The 16,141-nt window shown below is 40.6% G+C and overlaps 1 long non-coding RNA gene across 1 annotated transcript in view; it reads left to right on the forward strand.

Annotated features, from left to right (window-relative positions):
- The window catches only part of LOC127544657 (uncharacterized), a 36,809-nt gene extending 20,919 nt beyond the window's left edge, over positions 1–15,890 (forward strand). The window contains exon 2 of the long non-coding RNA XR_007949505.1: positions 14,849–15,890. This is a non-coding gene — a long non-coding RNA (uncharacterized LOC127544657). The remainder of the gene's footprint in view (positions 1–14,848) is intronic.
- The last annotated feature ends 251 nt before the right edge of the window (positions 15,891–16,141 follow it).

Below are 16,141 nucleotides of genomic sequence, written 5' to 3' on the forward strand. Positions count from 1 at the left end.
AGGGCAGTTCCAAGAATAACCAAATCTAAAGAGCTAGACTGGTGTGGCAAAGGAGTTTGTAGCTCTGATCTGATGTCAAAAAAATTAGTCCCAAGTTGGTCTTGGGAAACACACCATGAAGGGTGTGTTCTAGGTAAGATACCTTATTCCTCTCCTACACCTCTCCTGCACCTACGTAGATGTGAGATTTCATTCCCAGTTTTTTTTTCAATGTAGTGTTAAGTTCCAATGTTAATTTTTCAGACTTAAACAGACAGGGGAAAGAAAAGGGGAAGATTTAGAGGAAGAGAGAGAAAAGGGGAAACCAAGAAAGAAAGAAGAAAGTAGCCAGGGAAGGATATAGAAGAAGCATCATTTTGCCCAATTTCTAGTTATCCAGTACACATATATACATAAAGTGGAGGGGGGAGGAGAGAGAGAGAGAGAAAGAGACAGAGAGAGAGAGAGACAGAAAGAAGAAGGAGCTAGTATATTGATAAGATGGAAGAAGTATCAAATACCAGACATTCCCAAATCAATTTGAGTAAAGCATACTTTGGGTCTTTAAATATCCTGAGAAAACCCATAATTCTAATTAGAATAGGCCAAGGGATATGGCATAGGATTAAGGAACCTTGATGATGTTGAGTTAGGGAAAGGGAGGACCCCAGAAGTTTGGAATCCCAGACAGTGTTGCCAGGTGTCTCAAAAGAATTTGCAGGCTCGAACACATCTCCTTAGCTAAGGGGCAAAAAATTTATTGTAGTAATAAGGCCATTACAACTGTGGGCTGGAATTCTAAGGGCTTTCCACAAAGAGAAGCAAGGAGATACATTTATCCTGCTTTCAATCATATGCTAATTCCATGGCTCATAGATAGGAAGGAGTGGTCTCCAGAATTTGGTTCTACCATTGGCATATTAATTCTATGGCCCAAGGGTAGGTCTAGGGAGTAATCTCTGGAATTTGGTTCTCAATGACCAGATTATTGGTCAGCAATGGATTGAGGGGTGGCTCTGGAACTTGGTTTCCATTGATAAGATTATCAGTCATCAATGAACTGGGAAACAGTCTATTCAGAATCAGACAGATTGTTGTCCTCAGTTTGGGAATTGTAGGAAGTTTCTGAGGCAGACTCCAAAACCAAAAGATTTAAGATTTCTCTACTTAGTGTTAGAACAGAAGCCCTCTTAAAATCAGGGAACCACAAAATCATATTTCATCAGTGGGATTGCCAAATATGCTACCTTGCTGTTATTTTTATGTAGGAAGTGGCTGATATTATTCTGATCTGAAAAAGTATTACATTTATTTGATACATACAAGATTTTAATGGCTAATAATTTAATGGGAAAAGACTCACTGGCCGGAACATTATTTCTTTGTTCTCCTCCTCAGAGGAGCCATAAAACACAGTTAAGGAAGTGAGATCTTGAACACAGTGGTTGGGAAGCCTCACTTATATGACTATGGTCTCTCTTCCTTCTATGTTCAGCTAGATCTTCACCTTTCTCTCTGAGCTAGACCCAGAATATTCCTCTCTTCTGGAAGGATGTCTTTATAACTGACCTTTTCCTTCTTGGGGAGAAGATTCCCAAAGACCAATATGGAATGCCTTTTTCTGTGCCAAGACAGAGTTTGAAGGTCACATTATCCTCAGTTGGTATGATGTGTTTCAGGTGAGGAAGAGATGATGTCAATGGATCCCGAGGTGGGAAAGATTATGAGGAATGTCATTAGCTTCTGGATACTATCACAAATATTTAGTACAGCTATATTCCTCACTGATGAATGTAAGTATGATAAAAATTAAGGCAGAGAATTCATCTTGATCCCCATCGGGCAGTTTGAGTAGGAAAGGTACAAGGATATGAATGCTCACTGCCTCCCCCTTTCTCTAAGCCATTTAACACAACAATAGCAACAGTAGGCTCTGTAATAAACAATCTTTGGGGTTTTCTAGTGTGCTTAGCTCATAAACTAATAAATATAGAAAATTACAGGAGCACAAGATGTATCACAGTCCCAGAGTTCTTTTTGCTCAGGGATCTATGGCTAGAGTCAAGGAATTCTCTCTGAGTCCCTGGAACCTCCCAGTCTTTTAACCCTGGGCTTGGATGTCTCTTTCCTCTTCTGGAATGTTCCCTGTATGAGAAAAAAAAATGGGTGCAAAGAAGTGGTAATGAGCTGTCTTTGGAGACCATAAGATCATAGGAGATTCACGTCTCTCCACTTCAGTACCTTCCCTCCTCAGCAGGAGAGCTGGGCTAATGGTCATCTTTTATGAGACAGATTTAGTTGGAGAAAACTCCTGCTCCCAGTTTTTTAAAAGCTCCTGAGTCCTTTAGACAAAATTGACAGTTCAGAGGGTGGGGGAAAGTCTGAGTAGTGCCCTTGACTCTTAATTACTTCTTGCAGTGTTATGCCACAGTTCTCTTTAACTGTCCTGACTCAGTTTCCCCATCCCAGTTTCATTTACTGTTCTGTCTCTTCGCTCTCGGGTTATAAATTAGCAAGATAAAAGAGTAGATCTCCTGATTCTTTTATGGATTTACAATATTCCTTTAGAATATTCCAAGATTAACCCATGATATCTTTACTTCTTTGTCTCTGGAATTTTTAGGTTTTATGGCTTCCCCTCCCTGATAAAAACTTTCCCTCCCTTTCTCTTCTTTTTCTCCAAAAAGGTATTTAAGAAGTTGGGGTTCTTCCATTCATGGCTGGAGAATGGCGGCTGGCAGCTGTATGCTGGACGCTGGATTCTTTGGGTCCTCCAGCCCTGGGACCAATATGGATTCCTTGATCCCAGTATACTTATCTCTGTCTGACTGGATAATCTGAGATGAGAGTCCTGTCCAGTCAATTTTACTCTCCCATTAATAAAATATTAAAAACTCTCTAATCTCTCTCCTGCCTCAGTTTCTCCGGCATTACAGCAGATTTTAAGAAACATGCCGCTGCATGGCAGATAAATGGGATCCTGGCAGTGACAGGCTCACTGGAAGTGTGTATTTGTATTTGTTATTTGTGGACAAGGCACAGTTGTTCAGATAATGGTGACTGGGGGCAGAAACTGGGGGATGGTAATTGTGCAATAATAAAGGGCAGTCTTCATGAAATACTCCCTTTCTACATTCTGTTCTTACTCCAGCCTCCGTACAGTTCTGATCCCAAGGGTCCTTTTTGTTTCCTTTCAAAGGCAGATGTAAGTTAGCGCAAGTTCCCACTTGTGGATTTTTCTTCTTCACATATATTGTGACCCAGAGATCTCTTGAAGAATTTGGGGTAGGGAAAGAGGAGTGTTCATGAGGATGGAACAGATTGTATATAACAATGTGTTAGGTAATTCAGAGATGGAGAAATCTAGCTGTGGGCTATCACTGGGAATGAGGGAAGAGAGAAATGATTCCAGTCATCCTAGAGGTGGGCACTGAGAAGGGAAAATAGTCTACCATGCAACACTTTCTAAGAGGTAACAATCCTTGTTTTACTCTGCAGGATTTATTTTTAAGGAAGAATGGATGAACTGGTTTGTTTGGAGTGTCACGATGATCTTCATCTTACTCTTAGGAATAATAGTTTTGCAAAGTGGCTATGGGTATACTTCTTTTTTTATACTAATGCTTTCACTGGATTTCTACAGCACTGAGAGCATCATCTTTGCACTTCCTACAACAAGGATAGTTCTTTCTTTTCTTATTTCTGAAATGTAATTTAATAAGAAAACTACAGTGAAATTCTCTTCTTCCAACTAAAGGAGTTTCTGATTTAATTTCAATAATCAATAGAATAACAGCTAGATTCCACAATGGTTGTATCAGTACCCAAATATTCTTACATCATTCTGAAGCATTTAATGTCCTGATTTTTTACAGATATATAGTTAATAAAAAAAAAATATGACTATGCCAAATGCTCATTTACCTAATTGTTCAGGATATAATTACATATTTTCAGATTGAAAACAGATAGATCTATAATACTTTCCTTGTGCTCATGTCTTCTACTGACCATTGATTATAGAACTGGGCTTTGATTATAGAAATGGGCTTTAAAAGAAAAAAGAAAGTACACAATTATAAGAGAATCAAACTGATCCTTCAGCTTAAGTTTAAAGACACATGTGTGGCAGAATAAAGCATTCTCAGCTCAGCTTGACTTCAGGTAAGAGGCAAAGATGACAACCAATGATGCAATAACAAAGCAAGGGTTGTCCTTTGTAAGGGTCTGGAGAGGAAACTCACACAGTGCAATCAGGAAGTAAAGAGACCTTAATGTCTGAGACACCCAGATGTGGTCTCTGTGATCAACATGGACCATCTGGTGAGCAGAAGCTCTGGTTGCATTGAAATTGCATCATCAATGGGAGATGTCTCCTTCCCTTATTGGCTTTGTGTGTGACCTTGTAGATCCCATATAAGCAGTGGGGACCAGGAAGTAGGTGGAGTTCAACAGGATTCAGCGGGAGGCCAGTAAGAGTGCAGGATGTGAACACATAGAATAAAGACCTTAGCTTGCGAGCCTCTGTCTTTGGGTGCTCTGTTGGATGGGAGAACCACTGGCCAGAGATATCTGACAACCTATGATTAGGCAAGGTTGGTAAAGAACCACTGTACGAGACTGGCTAGAGATTTCTGAAGGCCTGGGAAATAGGCAAGACTGATAATTGATAACCTCTGTGTGGGAGGTTACAGTCCTTCTAGCTTTTATCCAGGTATAAACCTCCACTTCCTCTGGGGAGTTTATGGCATTTCTCTTGAATGGTGGATTACTGACTTGATGACCCATCAGGCAATCATATGTGAATTCAGAACTTGAAACAGTATCAATTATAGTTCCAAGAGATTTTATCTCAAATAGCAAATTTTACTAGTCACAGCTTAAAGCTGAATGCAGTGATTTTTACTCCCTTGGAATAATAACAAGCAATAGAAACTTACCAGGAGTCACACGCATAAGAACTTTCATTTAGCATCTTTCATTTTCTTTTCTTTTCTTCTTCTCCTCAAAAAACTCACTCCCCCTGTTCCCCAAAGTGGAATGCTTTGAATAAGCAGAACCAATCCAGATAAGGATTTCACTTCATCCTTTCCTTTCCACACACAGTAATTGCCAGTTTTCAGTTGTCACAATATAATGATAACCCCCCAAAATTTAATAATCTTACAATTTCCATAAGTCATAGCCCAATTGTTTTAGCTGTATCTTTCTCTTAACTATCAGCAGAGATCCCCAGCAGCCACTAGCAGGTGTCTCCCATAACAGTAGACAGTCATTTAATTTCTCCATTCTTTTTACTCATTTAGGTAGATAAGTATGATGAAAAGTCAAGGCAGAGAATTCCTCTTGAGCACTATGGATCAGATTAAGCAGGGAAAGTACAAAGATAAAAGAATCCTGTGCACTTCACCCAATCCATTTAATTGGATTAAATGGCACCAGTAACCCTTAGAATAAATGCCTTTGTGGTTTTTTGTGATTTATCATTTCAGTGTTTCTCTTTCCTGGGAGATCTATGACAGAAGCTAAGGAATTCTCTCTGCATCCCTGGATCCTTCTCCCTAACACCTTCTATCCCTGAGGCTGGTGGTCTCTATCATTTTTCTGGAATGTTCCTAGTATGAAAAAATATGGGTATAAAAAGTGGGAATGAACTTACTCTGGGGACCATGAAATCTCCCCACTTTGGTACCTTCTCTCTTCGATGGGAGAGTTGAGTGTGGTCATCATCTATGAGAGATTTAGTTGGAGAAAACTCCTAACCCCAGTCTTTTGGGAGCTCGAATCCTTTGGTCTGAGCTTGTAGTCCAGAGGGTGGGAGAAAGAGTCTATGTAGTTCTGTCCTTGATCCTTTGCCACCTCTTGCAGATTTTCAGAAACATCCCTTTTGGTGTCAATTGGTCAGGATCTTGGCGGTGACTTATTCAACAGAAGTAAGTGTTTATATTTGTTACTTGTGGACATATATAGTTGCGAAGGTAATGGGGACCCAGAGGTCAGAATTGGGGAAGGGAAAGTGGGTAATATTGAAGGGTAGTTCTCATCAAATGCTCACTGGGTGTAGAGGGCCTGAGCTCTGGAAAGGTATACTTAAATCAAGGACAGCAGGATGCTTATAGTTAAGCACGTACTCAGTGTGAGATAATGGTTCTCTAAACATACCCTCAATGTAATATGGTGATGTAATAGTTGCACATGTTCAGTTGCTGCAGTGATGTAATTGTATTGAAATATTTAAGGGCTGGAAATACTGGGAATGAGCCTCTTAGCCATAGACACAGAGGATGCCCACAGCCACAGCCACAGACACAAAGAAGACTCCAGACTTCTTCTTTGATCATCCATCCTTGTGAGTCTCCTGCCTCCTTCACTCTCCACTAAGACCAAGGACTCAAGTCCTCCAGAGACCTAGTCAGGACATTTACAACTGGGTGTCAACTACCTGTCCTCATTCTATCCTCACTTCAATCTCTAGACAGCCCTGACTCCAAGCATCCGTTTTTCCCTCTCAAAGGCAGGTGTGACTTGTCCTAGTTTATCATAACAGCATCTGGATTTTCCTTCTCCTGTGGATTTCACTATCACCCGGATAGTGAGTCGGATATCTCTTGAGAAATTTGTTGGTGGAGACAGGGAACCGTTCTTAAGGATAATTTGGCATATCAGTTAATACAGGGATGATAAAGACAATTTTAAGCTGTTACTGGAGGTGAAAGAACAGACAAGTGGTTCCATTCATCCTATAGAAGGGCACTGGTCAGAGAAGCTAAATAGTTTATCTTGCATCAGTATCTAAGAGGTACTAAGCTTGGTCTACTCTGCAGGGATTATTCTCAGGGAGGACTGGATGGACTGACTTGCTTGGAGCCTCATGGTGATCTTTATCACCCTTTTAGGAATAATAATTTGAGAAACTCTTCCTAGATATTTCCCTTCTTTCTTATGATACTGATGTTTTCCACAAGTTTCACCAATATTGAGAGCAGAATCCTTGTGCTGCCTGCACTTCAGATAATTTTAACCCATAATCAGTTTATCTGCACAAGATAGGAATTCAGGTAACTGAGATTTGTTCCCTTGATTGACTTATGTACTTAAAATACAGCCCTGGAGAAGTTTAGAGTCATTCAGAGCTCCACCTTCAGAGTCACTGATGTTCTGCTTGGGAGGGAATGGATGAATGTTCACAAGGGGGAGGCAACCAGAAATGAATTAAGGGAAAAAAGGATGACTCAAGGAAGAAAATAATTCAGGAGGCCCAGCACACAACTTCAAGTCATCTAAGGAAGAAGGTGTGGACTATGATAATAAGATGACAATCCCTTTTTGTTCCCTGTCCCTACTCCTTCTCTCCTTTTTTGTCACTTTCTGTCATTATATCCATTTCCTTCACTTCTTCATGCTCACTCTTTCCTTTCTTCTGTCTAAAGCTAGAACTAGCACCTAACAATCAGGACTAGGTCCCTTATTCCTACATCCTTCCCGGGATGGGAGGGGTGTTGCTTCCCCCTTTCTGTCCTTTTTTCTTCTAATACCAGCTAGTCCATAACCTCACCATGCCTTCAACCCCCAAGTTCTTCATGGTGATATACTCCTTCCAAAGGGGAACAGAAGACTGCACTTCTCTCCTCCTACCTCAAGGAAACTGCTGATATCAAGATTTGTGCTTCTATTTCCAATTTGTATTAACAATACAAATTGGAGCAGTTAGTATACCTTGGACTTGGTCTCTAAAGCAACACATACTTTTCATATTCCTACCCTCCCCGCCCCCCCCCCCCCCAGGGAATTTGCCTCAGGACCTATAACTCCACATTAAGTCTCTTGTTTCCCTTGATCACTCTCTTGTCCTCCCTTCATCCTTCTCAGCAGAAGGAACCAGGACTCTGAACATGACTCTGTCATCTTTGCTCATTTACTAGGGGGAATGTGATGGTGCAAAATTTTATGGTATTTAGTCATTCCCCTGTTCATATTCGTTGACCAATCATCCACTAGGGAATGGCTCTTAGCCTGTCATACTTCTATTGGCTCCCTATACATATTGGCTATCATACACTTAGAAAAGAGATAACATGATGCCGATTCTTCCTAGTTGACAGTTTCTTTTTTAAATCCCTGTGATGTTCATTTTATTCACACAACACAATGTCAGTTTCATGTAACAGATTATTTATCTTTTGTTTGGTGATCAGTGTAATCCTCTCTGACTGACTGTTGCTCTGTCTCTCTCCTTCTCTTCCTCTTTCTTCCAATTATAACTGTGAAAAATACCTGATAAGCATTTTTAATGACATGCTCTTTATTATTCAAGTCACACATCTATGACAAGCTTCTTAGGGCATATGATGTGATTTTCCTAAGCCAAATTTGTGTTCCCAAAATGCTTTCCAGGTCTTCCTGACTCCAGGTCCAACATTATATCTATTCACTACAACATCTTGCCCCTTCAAATAGCTAGTGTTTAAATAGCACTTTAAGGTTTGTAAAGTCCTTGATTCCTGCATCATTTAATGAGTCTGAGAAAAGGTACAGTTTGCATTATTGTGATCTGAGAACGATCATTTTTCATTCCTTAACTTTTTTATTTCCAGCTCAGTCGTTTCTGCTTCCAAGAAGCCTTTCTTGATTCCACAGATAGGAAGAGATTCCTCTCTCCACAGCCTCTCATTTCATTGCATGACCTCCCCTATCCATTTATCATATTGTAACCATAAGTCTCTTTGTCTCTGTCTGTCTGTCTGTTTTTCTGGGTCTCTGAATCTACCTGTCTGTGTTTCTCTGTTTTTCTTCCTTTTTACTAGGTCTCGGTCTGTCTGTCTGTCTCCCCTTCTCTGCATGTCTCTCTGTCTCTCCTCCTCTACTATTTTTCTTGTTACTGAAAACCAAGCCCTTCCAAGCCCTTCCTGTAGAAAGCACTTAATACATGTTTGTTTTCTTGAACTTGAATGCTTTGGATGAGCAGCTCACCTTTTCGATGAGTGTCTTCCCCTCCCCCTCACCCCCCTGTGATCCTGTGATCGGTTTCCATGCTGTTTATTCCTTCGCTCCAGTTAATTACAGCCTGTCACAAGCCAGAGGCCACTTTATCATTGAGCACAAATAGGATGGAGAGGCCACAAGGAACAGACAGAAGAATTACCCATGGCAGCAGACACCCCCAGTTTAAGGTTTTGTCAGAGACTGTCCCTAATGCTGCCTTGTACAACCACTGTACCTTATCTTGAGCCTCACTTTCCCTTCCCAATAGCTTTTGACTCCATATCACCTTTTTTACACCAGAACTGCTTCCTGTCCAGAGTCCATCTGAATTCATGTTTCACATTTTCTATGCCCAGGTAGTGCTCTAGAGTTCCACCCACTGGATAACAGTAACCAAGGGTTGTCATCTGACCCTCCCCTAACCAATGGGCTTCTGCCATTTCACAATCATTGAGTTGACTTTCTGTATATTATTTGAACTTTCGCTTTTAGATGGAACACAGAATATAGCCACACTCTGGGATATCTCCCCTGGATGCCAAGGTAGGCAATGTCACAAATACCATGGGGGATCTTCCTTAAGTCTCCTCTTTTGGCTGTTTTTTCCTATGATGAAATGTGTGGACTGGGTGAATGGGGAGGGGGATGGCGTGCCAGGTGTGAGTGTTTAGGGAGGGATGTTGGACTTAAGGATCTCCAAGGTCCCATTCATCTTTGTGACACTCAATGGTATGCTTTCCCACGCCCTCATTTACCCATTTCCCAATACTTTATTGAAGAAAATGGACCAGAAAGTCTGATGACTTGAGAGAGGGCTCCCTAGAAGGTCCATCGAGTCTGCTAGGGGAGGGGAGTGTGTGAGAATTTGAGGTTGAAGTGGGGAATATCCGGGAGTGGAGAACACATGAGGTGGTGAATAGAAAATTGGAATCCAGGAAACATGGGCTCATATCCTGCTGGTGACTTAATTCTGTGTGTGTGGAAAAAGCCCTTAAAGTTTTTGATGATCAGTTATCTCAGTTTTACAAGAGATAATAAGGTACCTACAGGTCAGAATTATTTAAGATTTACTTTTTTTTGGGGGGGGGGCGCGGGGAGAGAGACAGGATGGCAGAGAGTAGACTGGTCTTTGATTTCTTCCTGCTTTTCCTCAGATCAATATCAGGTCAAGCCTCTAAACCGGTTTTGGAGTGACAGAACCCACAAATATTTGGAGTATAACAAATTTCTAGCAGAAAATATTTTGGAAGAACTTCATAAAAGGTCTGTTTCAAAAAAGATTTAGTTGAAATGATATCTATAAAATGTTTTGCAATTTTCAAATTGTTGTACAAAAAATTTATTAGTATTATTATTTGAGAAAGAATGACTATTATATTCTTCTCTGTGAGACCCAAGGCTACACTATATCAGATACTTCCAAATAGATTCAAAATACAAACTCTTAGTCATGACCAAAACAGAAATTTGCAAGTTGAAGGCACTTCAGAAATAGGGGAGTACGGGGACTCAGGAGATGAGGAATTGGATTTTTTTAATAGTAGCTTTTTATTTTCAAAATACATGTAAAAATAGTTTTCAACATTCATCCTTGCAAAACTTTGTATTCCAATTTTTTTTTCTTCCTCCCCTCCTTTTTTCCCTTGACAGCAAATAATCCAATATATGTGAAACATGGGGACACTACATTAAGGGGTGTGAAGCCCAGTCCCTGAAAATGTTTTCAGAGCAGAGAAAGGAGGATAATGAGAATTTGGCAGGAGCCCTAGATGGAATTAACTAATATAAGAAATTATCTGTCCAAGTACAAATTAGCAGTTGCCAGGCCAGTCAATGTGATAGCTAAATTTCTTTTGACAAATGGGACTCACTCACAAACTGGAAGCAGGCCTCACACCCTGATCCTTTCTCAGGTTCCTTTTCCCATATCCCAGGGTGGGATACATTTCACCTTTCAGCTCTGTCTTCCTGTTTCTAACTCCACCCATGATCAAAGATCACAAGAGGGAGAGGCAGGGGCCTCTAAGAAGCTCTCCTGAAGGGAGAAGGAATAGTTCGTGCCCAGGCACAGGATCCTCCACATAGTAGCTCTTTGAAAAGAAGACTTTCTTAAAAAGGAGAGGATGGAGGGTCCACCTCCTCCAGACAGAGTTCATTCTCTTCCAAGAAGCAAACAACCCTTTTCCTTATAAACACATGTAAAAGAGATTGCCACAAGGGACCCTCTCCTAGAAAGGAAGAAAGTATATTATTTGGAGGAATCTGAAAAATTGTACAGCCTTAAGAAGAAAGATTGCTTCTCTCTACCAGATGAAAACCTGACCCCAACTCTAACACAAACAGAAGGAACATTGCACAGAACTCTACTTTCCTCCATGACTATCAATAAATTCTTGTCTTATCACACTCTATCCCAGTTCACATTTCTGAGCCCTAGAGAACTGAGGGCAAGGTGGGAATGTAAGGGGAAAGGTATCTCTGTCACTCTGACCAAGGAATATCTTCTTCTCCCTTAGGCTCATAGTGGTCAGTTCTCATGAAATTGGTTTAAAGATATTTCTCTCTTTGTCTCAATTCTCATTCACCATCTCTGCTTGTTTCTCTAGGGCCAGTGCTCCTGGGCCTGCCTCGCACAGACTTTCTCCCTCTGTCCCTTGTTTTTTGTTAGAACCATGTATGAAGGGACACAGACATCCTTCTACAGAGTAGGTAGCTGATTTTGATTCGGATTCAAGCCAGAATTATTTAGATGTAACAGAGAGCCTAGCTTATCTGCTTCTTTCTCGGTGCCTTCCTGAGTCTCAATGGAAAATTACTCTAGATCATTATTAGCAGCTGCCTGACCCAGAAGTGATCCACTTGTACCATTTACTGATTAACACACCTCATATAAAATCATTGATTTTTTTCTACTCTCCTCCCTATCATAAAGACTGAACCTCCATATCCGCATTACAGACATTGACCTATGTTCTCATTGCATTTAATAATTCCCTGGAAGTTCCATCACCAGGGAATATCTCCTTTCTCCCCATCTTCTGTTTTCTCCAAATATAATGGAGATCATCAGACCACAATTTTTCACCTTTTTCACTTTCCTTCAGTAATCCCATATTGAGAATATGGCAGGTAATAGTTTACAAGAGAATGAGATATAAAGGACTCAGAAAAAAAGAACAATGTAAACCAGTTCACCAAGAAGTCTAGATGGGGAAAGGAGGAGAGTCCAATTAGTAGAGGTGTGATTGCCTAGGAGAAACTGAAAGACTGAGAAACTGGGGGTCATAAACTGAATGTGGAACAGGGTTTGGGAGTTGCAAGGCAGAAGAAGAGAACAAATGATAATAGATTGTGGTCAAATAAAGGAATTTTAAAATTTGTGAACAAAGAATTTGTATATCTGCAGATACAACCAGATCAAGGGTGTGATCATTTTTATAGATGGCTTAAATTGGTTAAAAGAATAATTTGGTCATGGGGAATGAATAAGTTGAGAAACGAGGTATGTAGGGCATATGAGGAACTAGCACTTCATATATTGGAGTTCCTTACTATGAAAGAAGGAAGTGAGGAGAGATGGTGACCTAAAGACAGAACTCAGAACTGGAGGTTTGTAATCAACAGCTCCCATAAATGAGTGGGTGGTAGATATGCATTGAGGGAACCTTAAAAGAGGAGAGATTACTGAGTGATAGTAGTAGAGAGAAAATCTGGAGATGGCAATGAGTATTACAACAATCCCATCTTGATCAGTAAATTGAAGGAAAAAAAGAAAATTCAGCCAGGGCTGTTAAGAGTAGCCAGGGAGTTCTGTTATCAAGAGAAAGGCAGGTCTCAGTAAGAGTCAAGTGATAGAAGGAGCGGGAAAGGAAAGGTTTGAAGATGAAAGCAAGATTGATATGTTTGGAGCAGGCATATCAGAGAACACAGTAGAAAGAGTGGATTACTGTAGAATAGGACTTTGTATGGGGTTGAAGGAAGGGGGAGTAGAGACTGGGGTTTGCATGATGACCAGGGATTTAGAGTCACTGAGAAGGGGAAGGGGATATGACTTTGAGGGAGTTTGTTATTATTGAGGAAAGAATTTAGGTAGATTTTCATTTTCCACTGGAGGGAAGGAAACAAGCATTAAGTACCTACTCTGTGTCAGTCACTTTGCTAAGCACTCTTAGCACAATGTCTAGCACATGGAAGGTAATAAATGGTTATTAACTAAGTGCTTAGCTGACTCTGTAGAGTATAGAAAGAAGTACGTCATCATCACTAATACACTCCTTGTAGCCCCCTCTGAAGTCTAACTTTATTCTTAATACATATGCTCTGGAGCAGCTAGATGGCTCAGTGGATGGAGTACCACCCCTGAAGTCAGGAGAACTTGAGTTCAAATCTGATCTCAGAGAACAAGTCACTTAACCCCAATTGATTCAGCAAAAAAAAAAATCAAATAAATAAATAAATGAAAGAATGAATAAATGAATGAACAAATGAGTGTGGACAAGGAATGGATGCAAGGAATGGAAGGGGGAGTAGCAGGGTACTGAGAGACCTAGGGATGGAGCTAGTGTTGGGAAACCTGTAGTTAAGACCATGGTCCCTGTTTTCCCTATGCTCAGATGTCCATCCTCCTCCTTGAACAGGGCCATCAATTCCCCTCTCCTGGAGAAGGATGTCCCTATAATTGACCTGTTTGGGGAGGAGATTCTAAAACTAACATGTAATTCTTTTACCTGTGCTAGGACAGAGTATGTGAGGCAGATTCTCCTGAGTTACATGATGTCTTTCAGGTAAGGAAGAGACAAAACCAATGGATCCTCAGGTGGCATATATGATAAGGAACATCACTGGCTTTTGGATAATGTCATATATATATTGTTCGTTCATGTTTTTTGAAATGAAACGTGAGTATAATTTTCATTATTTCAATATTTCCTTATAAAGCAGGGCCCTAAAGGCCAGTTTTGAGAGGGATATGAGCACTAGTTGCCTCCACACTTCCCCTAACTAATTTAAGCCAATAATAGTACCATAAATCCCTGTAATCAACACCTTTTGGGGTTTTCTGGAGTGTTTTGCCTATAAACTAATACAGATCGAGAAGTTGTGGCATTATAAGACATATCAGAGACTGAAAAATCTTCTTTCCTCAGAGATCTGAGACTGGAGCTAAGGAATTGTCTCTGGATCCCTAGAACTCCCAATAACACCTTCTATCCCTGAGGCTACTGGCCTCTTTCTTATTTGGGATGTTTTCTGTATGAGAAGACATAAGCACAGAAAAGTGGTGATGAGCTACGTTTTGAGGGACTATGGGATCTCAATTCATGTCTCTCTACTTCTGTGTCTTCAATGGGAGGGGTGGGCCAGCAGTCTTCTGTGAGACAGATTTAGTTGGAGAAGGCTCTTACTCTCTGTTTTTGGGGAGCTCCTTTAGCCAAAGCTGACAGTCCAGAGTATAATTTTGAGCATTTGAGTGGTTATGCCCTTGACCCTTGTTCTCTTGCAGAAAATCTTCAGAAAAACGCTTTTATGTGGCACGTGCATGGGATCCTGTCAGTGACTTATTCAATGGAAATGGGTGTTTGTATTTGTTATTTGTGGACAAAGCACAGTTGTCCAGGTAATGGTGACCTGGGAGCAGGGATGGTTAGGGGAAGAGTAATTGGACAATATTAACGGGCAGTCCTCATAAACATCTCACTCCAATCTTTGGATTGACCCCAGGTATCCATTTTTTCCCTTTCAAAGACAGCTGTGACTGTGACTCTCTTCAGCTTTCCACAGAAACATGTGACCCAGAGATCTCCTGAGGAATTTGGGGCTGGGCAGGGGAAAGGCTCCTGAGGATGGAATAGGTGGTGTATAATTCAGTGTGTCAGGTAATGCAGAGGTGGTAGAGAGAGTGAGTTCAGGGTGATGACTGGGGGTGGCAGAAGAGACAAGTGTTTTCCCCTTCTTAGAGGAGCGATCTGGGAAAGGAAACTATATAGTCTACCTTGGACAATTTCTAAGAAGTGTCTATCCTTTGTTTGGCAGGATTTATTCTCAAGGAGGATTGGATGAACTGGTGTTCTTGGATCCTCATTTTGACCTTCTACATACTCATAATAATGATTATTTTGAAATTTTTCTCTATTTATATTTCCTCTTTTTTTATGATACTGCTCTTTTCAGTGAATTTCGCCAATATTGAGGACATTATATTTTCGATGCCTATATTTAGGTTATTTTTTGTGTGGTTTCTTCCCCTTATTCTTTCAAAAATGCGCTCTGCTTCTCGGAAATAAGGGGCCCTGTCCCAACCTTTCTGTGCAGTTCTGAACTTTGGCTTTGAGCACAAAGGCCCCTTGGGTTTGCAGGGGGAAACTTTGCGCTATTCAGCAAACAGCCTGTTTCCCAGAGTTTGCCTTCTGAGCTGGAATTGGAAGCTACCCTACTGATTTGTTCTTAGACTGAGTCAGGGCTGAGGGTCTTCAGTGTGATTTGCTTTCATTAAGACCCTCTCACCAAACTTTCCCAGTCTATCTGAGCTGCCCTGAACATACTTTTCACCCCAATGAGACTGACATTTCTTGAACTCTTTTCCAGTCTATGTTGAGCTGAAAATTAAGTAAATTCCATTAGACTCTATTCAGAGGCTTGGTTTCATGTGATTTTCCAGGGAAACTGGGAGAACTGGAGCAGCTCCCTGACTTTATTCCACCATCTTGGCTCCACCTCAGAAGTCTTTTTTTCCTCTTCTTATTTAAAGTTTGAGTTCCAAATTCTGTCCCTCTCTCCCTGTTCTTCCCTCCCCAAGATTGTAAGCAGTCAGAAATAGTTTATACATGTGCAACTATGTAAGACACTTCCATATTAGTCATTTTGTACAAGAAGACTCAAATGAAAGAAAAAAAAGCAATAAAGAGATAAATACCATGTTTCACCCTGAATTCAGCCAGTATGAGTTTTTCTATGAAGGTGGATAGTGTGTTTTATTATTATTCTTTTGGGATTATCTTCAATTGTTGTCAAGATGAAAATAACTAAGTCATTCAAACTAAGTGTACTTTTAACTTGTACTCAGCTTATCTTCACAAAACAGTAGTTTAAGTACCTGGAACTTCTCTTTTAGACTTGCTAGCATGCAGAAAATGGCTAGACTGCCCTGGCCATCATTCAAGGCTTATCCCCCAGAGCCATT

Source organism: Antechinus flavipes, chromosome 1 (genome assembly GCF_016432865.1).
Source record: "Antechinus flavipes isolate AdamAnt ecotype Samford, QLD, Australia chromosome 1, AdamAnt_v2, whole genome shotgun sequence".
Taxonomy (NCBI): domain Eukaryota; kingdom Metazoa; phylum Chordata; class Mammalia; order Dasyuromorphia; family Dasyuridae; genus Antechinus; species Antechinus flavipes.